The sequence below is a fragment of the Triturus cristatus genome, chromosome 7, assembly GCF_964204655.1.
Source record: "Triturus cristatus chromosome 7, aTriCri1.1, whole genome shotgun sequence".
Lineage (NCBI taxonomy): Eukaryota > Metazoa > Chordata > Amphibia > Caudata > Salamandridae > Triturus > Triturus cristatus.
Genome location: NC_140590.1, coordinates 552460949 through 552469069, shown reverse-complemented (window position 1 = coordinate 552469069; position 8121 = coordinate 552460949). Strand labels below are relative to the sequence as shown.

The 8121-nt window shown below is 43.0% G+C and overlaps 1 long non-coding RNA gene across 3 annotated transcripts in view; it reads left to right on the top strand.

The window, feature by feature from the left end:
• The first annotated feature begins 850 nt into the window (after positions 1-850).
• Positions 851-8121, top strand: part of LOC146810087 (uncharacterized) — an 84995-nt gene continuing 77724 nt past the window's right edge. For all 3 annotated transcript variants that reach the window (XR_014966544.1, XR_014966546.1, XR_014966545.1), the window contains exons 1-2: positions 851-893; positions 5286-5386. This is a non-coding gene — a long non-coding RNA (uncharacterized LOC146810087). The remainder of the gene's footprint in view (positions 894-5285; positions 5387-8121) is intronic.

Sequence of the window (8121 nt, the reverse complement as noted above, 5' to 3'; positions counted from 1 at the left end):
TTAGGCAGAGACCTTACATTGGCCAGAAAGCGGTTCCAGTCTTTAGCTGCTATCTGATCTGGCAGAGTGCATACTTTCTGTGTAATTGTGAACACAGCCATTGCTCTGCTTCGTTTCTGTAGTGGTTCTCTGGTAGTGGCTAGAGTGCTTTGCTATTGACAGTTGCAGCAGGAAAAAGGTCCCATTACTTCAGTAGGAGTGGGGCAGGCCTTATTAGCTGTTACATTGTTTGAATTGCCGTTCTTGATCTCAATCAACTCTCTACTAGTATAAGTATGAAGAGACCTCACCTTCTTGGACTGAGTATACGCATCTGTCTAGGCATATGCAGTTTATACTATGGTAGCTAGACTGCTAACCTCCCGTCGGGGTAGGAAGGGAAGTGTTCAAGTCTTGCTTCCGGTCTGTGGCGCCTCCATCTAGATTACCGGAACAATCCGTGCTGGACCGGGGAGGACGCTGAATGCGAGGTGAGAAGAAGTATTTAAAATATTTAAAGTACAGTGCGCAAGTTTTTTAAAAATAACATGTGTAAAGATGCAAGTGTCAAAAGCAGATCGGTCCAGTAGATTAAAAGAAGTCAGAGCCCTTTCCCAGGTGCTCTCCAGTGTATTAAAAGCAAAGTTCAGTGCAATTTTTAAAAGAACAAACAATGTTGGATGGAGCCCTTTCCCAGCCGCTCTGTTTCCGTTCACAATCAATCACCTTTGCCAGCCTAAGCGCGTCCGCTGCGTGTCTGTCTAGGCATATGCATTTTATACTATGGTAGCTAGACTGCTAACCTCCCGTCGGGGTAGGGAGAGAAGTGGTCAAGTCTTGCTTCCGGTCTGTGGCGCCTCCCTCCAGACAACCGGAACAATCCGTGCTGGACCGGGGAGGACGCCAAATGCGAGGTGAGAAGAAGTATTTAAAATATTTAAAGTACAGTGCGCAAGTTTTTTAAAAATAACATTTGTAAAGATGCAAGTGTCATAAGCAGATCGGTACAGTAGATTAAAAGACTCTGTGTTATTCATGCCCCGTCTGTTTATGTATGCTTTTTCCACTTGGTTGTCAGTCCTTATCAATACTAAGGCATTCTCTGTCTGTGGCACACAGTTCTTGAAAGCATACCACACTGCCATCAACTCCATTGAATTCAAATTGATCCTTTTTAACCGTGACCACTTTTGTTTTGCTTCCAATCCCCTAAGCGTACCCCCCATCCCCATGTTCTTGCGTCGGATGTCACAACTTTTGGACCTGGGTAATGAAAGCACACCTGTTTTCTCAGGTGATCTGGATTCAACCACCACTGTAAGCATTCCCTTATCTCACTTGACACATGATTGATTGCCTCGTCCTCATAATTAATGATAGACCACTGATTTAAAGTGGTGACGTGACCAAGCAACTACAGCCGTTGTTGTTAAGTAAAACCCTAAATTCTCAACAATTGTATGACTGCCCTTTTCTGCATTGACATTATCTGGACCACCCTTGTCTGAAGTGACTGAACCCTGATCTCCAGCAAATACCTGCTCTTTTTGCCTGTATATGAGTGCCACAATAAATTGTCTTTAATTTCTCTGGGACCAGACTGGACTTCTGATAGTTCACAATAAATCCCAAATCCTTCAGACGAGGGCACACCATCTTAGCTCTGGACTCCACCTTCGAAACAGAAGAGACAGTATCAACCTGTTGTCCAGATAGACAAACAACCGAAGACCATGTAACTACAAGAAAGAAACAACTGGTACAAGTGCTTTCGTGAACACCCTTGGCGATGAAGAAGATAACCGAATAAACACCAGATGCTCTCTGAGAATCTGGTACCGGCACTATGACTCCCTTCTGGAACATTGCTGAACACCATCCAACTTTGCCTCTCTCTTTATCCTGTCCTTTGGCATTGGGCTGTTCTGAAAACAATGTTTTGGGGGTTGACCTGCAAGTTCTATGGAATTCCCCTCTCTTACCACATCCAGTACCCCTTTGCTCGAATCAACTTGAACCCATTCTGAATAAAAGTCCCATTGTCTGGCTACCAATGGCAGGTCCTTTTAGTCAGTATTTACCCGACTGCTGATTATCTGACTGTGACCGGATTTTGAGATGCGTGCAGCCCCCCAACCTTGGGACCTGGTTCGAACTGCATGTTTCCTATTTATCACTGTTTCTCCTGGTTTTCTCTGGAAAAATTACTTCTTTGCCATAGGGGCTAGAAAAGAAAAAAGCATCTTCTTCTCCTCTGCGGATTCTTTTAACCATGTCATCCAACTGTGAGTCTAGATGTTTGTTTCCCGGAAAAGGAAGGTGATGTATTAAAGATCTTAGTGACTGCTCCACCTTCCAGGGTTTAATCCACAGCAGTCTTCTACTGTCTATCAAAACCCCTAATGCTGCTCATGCTGTCAGACCGCCAGCTCGGGCGGTCGCTGGACTACCACCGCTGCACATCCACGAGTCTGGTGGTTTTCAGACCGCCAGACTTGTAATTGGGCCCTTGATGTTTATTTCATTAGGACTATCTGCGCATCAAAGCTGAAAGCTCCACCTTTCTCATGTACCTGCATCCAAAGAGAGAGGAAAACAGAAACCACTAAGTGGTATTATTTGTAGGTCGGGCTTGACACCAGAGCTGTCAGCAAACCTTATTTGATCAACCACAAAAGAGGAGAGAGGGGAGCACATAGCAGAGAGGGGCTTTGGCTCCGCCCAGGTGTTAATAAACAGGAGAACCATGGCTGTCGATTCACTGAAATGCCAAGGGTAGCAGAAGTGACATCATATACTTTTTCACACACATTAGGACATCTTAAGACCCTCAACAGTGGTTAACTTTCCACGAAGTGATATAATAGAACTTGAAAGGCATATAGTAAAATAAAGTTACCATATTGATAGAAAAGATACCAAAGTGGATAACACTATTTACATTTTCTCCATATATAAAGCAGGACGCTGCAATGTATGTCTGAGGTACAATAGTGATCAGCAAAGGAGCATGGCATCATTGGCGCAACCCTCTAACGCTCAAGTACAATCATTGTATTTCCAGACATAGTCTCAAATGCCCAGGCTTAAAGTCTAATGTCAAGTCACATCATTTTATGCCTAGGCAAAACTTTCATATACCAAGCCAGAACCTTCTTTTTTTCAGACACAAACTTTATTTGACCAGGTATAGCCTGACATACCCTGTCACGACCTCATCAAAGCATATGTGCAGACTCTTCTCTGTCTCGCAGTCAGTCTACACACAGGCTGCATGGACCCAAACTATGGGTACATTTACTGTTATTATTGTTATAAACTATAATAATAATAACAATAATAATACCAAAGACTCAGTCGAATAGCCTGTTGACCAGTTATAAATGTTTTTGGGATCAGTTTGTGTGTTCAATGATTTTTGGACAAGTGTAAGTAGCATATTTCTAGAAGTACATTTTTGTTTACCCTCTTCGACGCTCATGCCGAGCCCAGCTCATCATGAGGCACAGTGGAGCTGTGCTCATGACGAGCTGGGCTCGTCATAACCGTCGCAGCCCGCCCACGTGTGGTTGATTCCCCACCTGTGCGGGAGAATCAATCAGTGGGCGGGGTCGTGACGAGCTCAGCTCGTCATGAGCACAGCTCCACTGTTCCTCATGACAAGCTGGGCTCGTCACGAGCACAGCGCCACCCTCACTAGTTGCTCTATATTGGTTTTAAAAATAAAGCACACAGGCGAGAGCGCGCGGCGCGACGATCTAAGATGGCCGCCGGGTGAGAAGCTCCGCTCGAAAAACGCCGATTCGAGCATGAAGGCACCTCTTCCAGGCAACGAAGCTCCGCTTTGAACATGGATTCGGCTTTGGGACATTGCAGGGACTGCCTTGGCAAGTTTTGTTGACCGAAATGCGGTCTTTTCGTTACCATAATTGCGTTCTTTCTGCTTCCCTCAGATGACGGCCGCCATTTTGTTTTTTTCTTCAGCGTTTTTCTTCTATTTTTTCGCTGCCACTGAATCTTTAAGCCAGGTTCCTGATGTTTTTTGGTGGTATTGCGGCGGTGGCTGCGTTAGCTCACCTTTTGCCTTCTTTCTGAGCAATTATCTGTTGGCGCCTGGTCTCTCTGGTGGCTTCTGTGGATTCCTCAGATTGTCTCTTCTAGTAATTATTTAAGAGGGAGCCAGTTGTGTCTCAGGTGTCCCAATACCCTCCGCTGTGTTAAACCTTGATACTATCATCGTCTGCTACTCCTCCTCTTGCTGCTGACTACGCAATTTTTCTGCGGTCCTGCCTGTATTCCGCCATTGTTTATTTCTGCCATAATTGGTTGCGGCACTGTCAGTATGGAGGGCGTACAATCTACCAAGCCTCACGGAGGTTCTACTGGGGGAAGGAAGGACTCAAGCAATCCATCGGTTAAACGCACCAAAAAGGACCCACCTTCCCCAAATAAATCTCCACTGCCTCTCACTCTTGAGGATATTATGGAGGAGTTGCGTCTTATTCGTCCTTTTATCACGGACACTGTTGCCATGCTTCAGAGGTTAGATGATAAGTGGTCTAGTATGGATACGAGACTGTCTGAGGTGGAACAGAGGATTAGTGATGCACAGGATGTTGTCACTAAAGTTGACACTCTCACCAAAGAAGTTGGCCAGCTCAAGAAAGTGGCGGAAGATTTGGAAAACCGCAATAGGCGCAACAACCTGCGCATTTATGGTATTCCTGAAGGATCAGAGGGGTCGGACATGATTCAATTCCTTAAATCCCAAGTTCTTCAAATTGTTGGCCTCCCGAAATCCTCAGATTTTAATATACAACGTGCTCATCGTCTGGGGCCAAGAAATGCATCTTCTGCATCTAAACCTCGTGGAATCATAGCATATTTCCTCCTCTACTCAGATCTTATGATGATTCTCCAGGCCGCCAAGCAACATAAGCAAATGATCTGGTCTGGGCACAAGGTCTTTTTCACTCAGGATGTCTCCAAGCCTACTGCTTCCCGCCGAAAGGAATTCTTGGACCTCAGACCGGCTTTGAGATCTATGAACGCACGCTATGGTTTAATACACCCTTGTTTTTTCAAAGTGACCTATAAGGAAAGAACTTATAGCTTTGAGGATCCTGCTGACCTGCGGAAGTTTATTCATACTCACAAGGGAGAACTTATGGAACTGAGCAAATCCTAGTTGTTTCTCTTTCTTTTTAAAAGTATAGTATTAACCTGTTTTGCTTAAATGTTTACTTAGAAGTTGGATAGTTCCTGTACTTCTTGTGCTCATTCCTTGTTTTTCCTTTGTTTTGCAGGATTCCCCTTTGTGGTGTTCTTGTCATGGTCATCCTTTTGTCCCATCCCGCTGTTTACAGTTTCTACCCCTTCTGTTGCCGTTTCTTTCCCTAGATGTTTGGTAAGTTCCTTCGCTTGTCCTATTTGATTTTTATATTGTTCTCGTTTTCCGATTTATAGTCTTTTGTCTATCAGTTTCTTTTTATACTTCTATGGTGGTTTGTTCTCTTATATGCTTCTCTTGCGCGGCTGTTTTGGTCTTCGTCGCCCCCCTCTCACAGTAATGTTTTTTGTTCAATTATTTTCCGTGGCTAAAGTCTATTGGCTTTTTGCCACCCTCCTTTTGATGCCTTTTGGGGGTTTCTGTACCCCTGCACCTTTCTCCCTATCCTTTCCCTTCTCCTTTTCGCTTTTCCCCTCTTTTTGCTGTTTGTCCTCCCATTCCTCATACCTCTTTATTCCTGTCATCTCTATTCTTCTGGCAACCTCTTCACTATCTGATACACACCATATTTTCCTTTTCTCTTTTTCTGTTCATGGTACTTCTTTGTCCTTCTTCTCTTTTATATCTTCACCAACGTATTTGCGGCTGTTGTCTGCTTCAATTTTTCTGTCCCTTACTATTTATTCAGGCACCTGTGCATTTCATTTTTATTTTCAGTTTGCTCCTCTTTCTCTTTCCTGTCCTAAATTCCATACTCCTTTCGGCTTATCCTTACTTTCTTTACACAAATTAATGGTCTTCGTGTCATTTCTTGGAATGTTAAAGGAGTTCGCAACCCTGTTAAAAAACAACGTGTCTTATCTCATTTAGCAAGGTTGAAATGTCATGTTGCACTGTTACAAGAGACCCACCTTAATTCTCAAGATTTATCGTCGTTGCGTAGACAATGGGTTGGAGAGGCATTTTGTTCTCCAGCAGCAAATGGTAAAAATGGTGTTCTTATTTTGTTTCATAAGTCTTTATCTGTTCAATTGCACAATGAATTCCATGACACTTGTGGTAGATGGCTATTCTTAGATGTTACTGTTAATAATACACAATTTTCCTTTTGTAATGTTTATGGCCCTAACGGGGTAGATTTGACCTTTTGGAGGGACTTCTCTAAACTTCTATCCTCTCATGCGAGTGATAATTTGATTGTAGGTGGTGATTGTAACCAACTAATGGACCCATTTTTAGATCGCAAATCACACACCAGATATGTCCCCAACAAAATGCAAAAGTCCTTTTTTAATGCTATCTCCTCCAGAGGTCTTATTGACTCATGGAGACTTTCCCATCCCGATACCTTAGAATTTTCCTTTTTTTCTCCAGTACACTCCTCACATTCCCGTATAGACTATATTTTTCTCACACAGCATTCATTCCAATTTATGACTAATTCAGAAATAGGCTCAATTCTTATATCTGACCATGCTCCGGTTATTACTGATCTGGACTTTCCCTCACCTACTCCCACCTCTAGGCGGTGGCGCTTCAATAACTCGCTCCTCCTAGATTCACAGTTTGTCGAGCAATTTCCATTTTTTGCAAAGGATTTTTTTATAAATAATCTTCACTCCACTCCTCACTTTCACTCTATTTGGGACTCCTTCAAGGCTGCTGCCAGAGGTTTTATTATTGTTTTTGTCTCACGAAAAAAGAAAGCAGCTCTTTCAAAGTCGGCCCAAATTCTTAAACAAATTAAAGACCTAGAGCATCTCTACTTCACCACTAATTCCTCAGAATCACTCTCTTCCCTCATCAAAGCAAAAATGCAGTTTAACAAGCACTCTTGGGACTCTGCGAGTACCACCCTCCTCAATTTTCACTCCAAAATGTATGGCGGGCGCAATAAAGCTGGTAAGTCTCTCGCTAACTATCTAAAAATTAAAAAACAAAAATCTAAAATAATAACTATTACCGATTCGCATGGAGTTCCTCAGCATACTGATGACAAAATTCTCAACTGTTTTGTTCAATATTATTCTACACTTTATACGCCCGAATCTGTTCCCTCGCCTTCTCAAATAGACTCCTTTTTCCAGTCCCTCCCCTGGCCTTCGGATAGGTCTGTGGATCTCTCTTCACTCGACGTTCCTCCTTCAGAAAAGGAGCTACTTAATGCTATTACTCTTCTTCCCAAAGATAAAACCCCGGGCCCAGATGGTTTCACGGTTCGTTTTTATCTCCATTTTAAGGATATCCTTTTACCTAATTTATTTTCTTTGATTACTTCCTTTGTGGCTCAAGGGAGGTCTCAAGGTTCTTTCACTCAGGCTCTGCTATGCTTAATCCCTAAAAAAGATAAAGATCCCTCCCTCTGCAAAAATTATCGACCCATCTCCTTGATTAATACGGACTGTAAAATTTATGCTAAAGTTTTGGCCTCTCGTATTAACAAAGTTATCCCTGATCTTATCAACATCTATCAATCTGGGTTTGTTAAAGGTAGATACATCACTGATAACTCGAGAACCTTCCTTAACATTATTCACCTGGCCTCAAAGATGGACTCCCCAATCGCTGCCATTACCTTAGATGCTGAGAAAGCGTTCGATAGAGTCTGTTGAGATTTTATGTTTGGTGCTTTGCGTTGGCATGGCTTTAGTCCTCCCTTTATTCGTTATGTTAAGTTACTATATTCCGCTCCCTCCACCTCTATTTGGGTTAACGGGTCTCAATCCTCTTATTTTTCTTTGCATAGAGGCACTAGACAGGGTTGTCCTCTCTCTCCTCTTCTTTTCATTCTTGCGCTGGAGCCCTTTTTAGAAAAAATTCGCCGTTCATCATTGTATGCTGGCTTCAAATTTCAAAACATGGATATTAAGTTTACGGCCTATGCTGACGATATTTTGCTTTATATTTCTAAC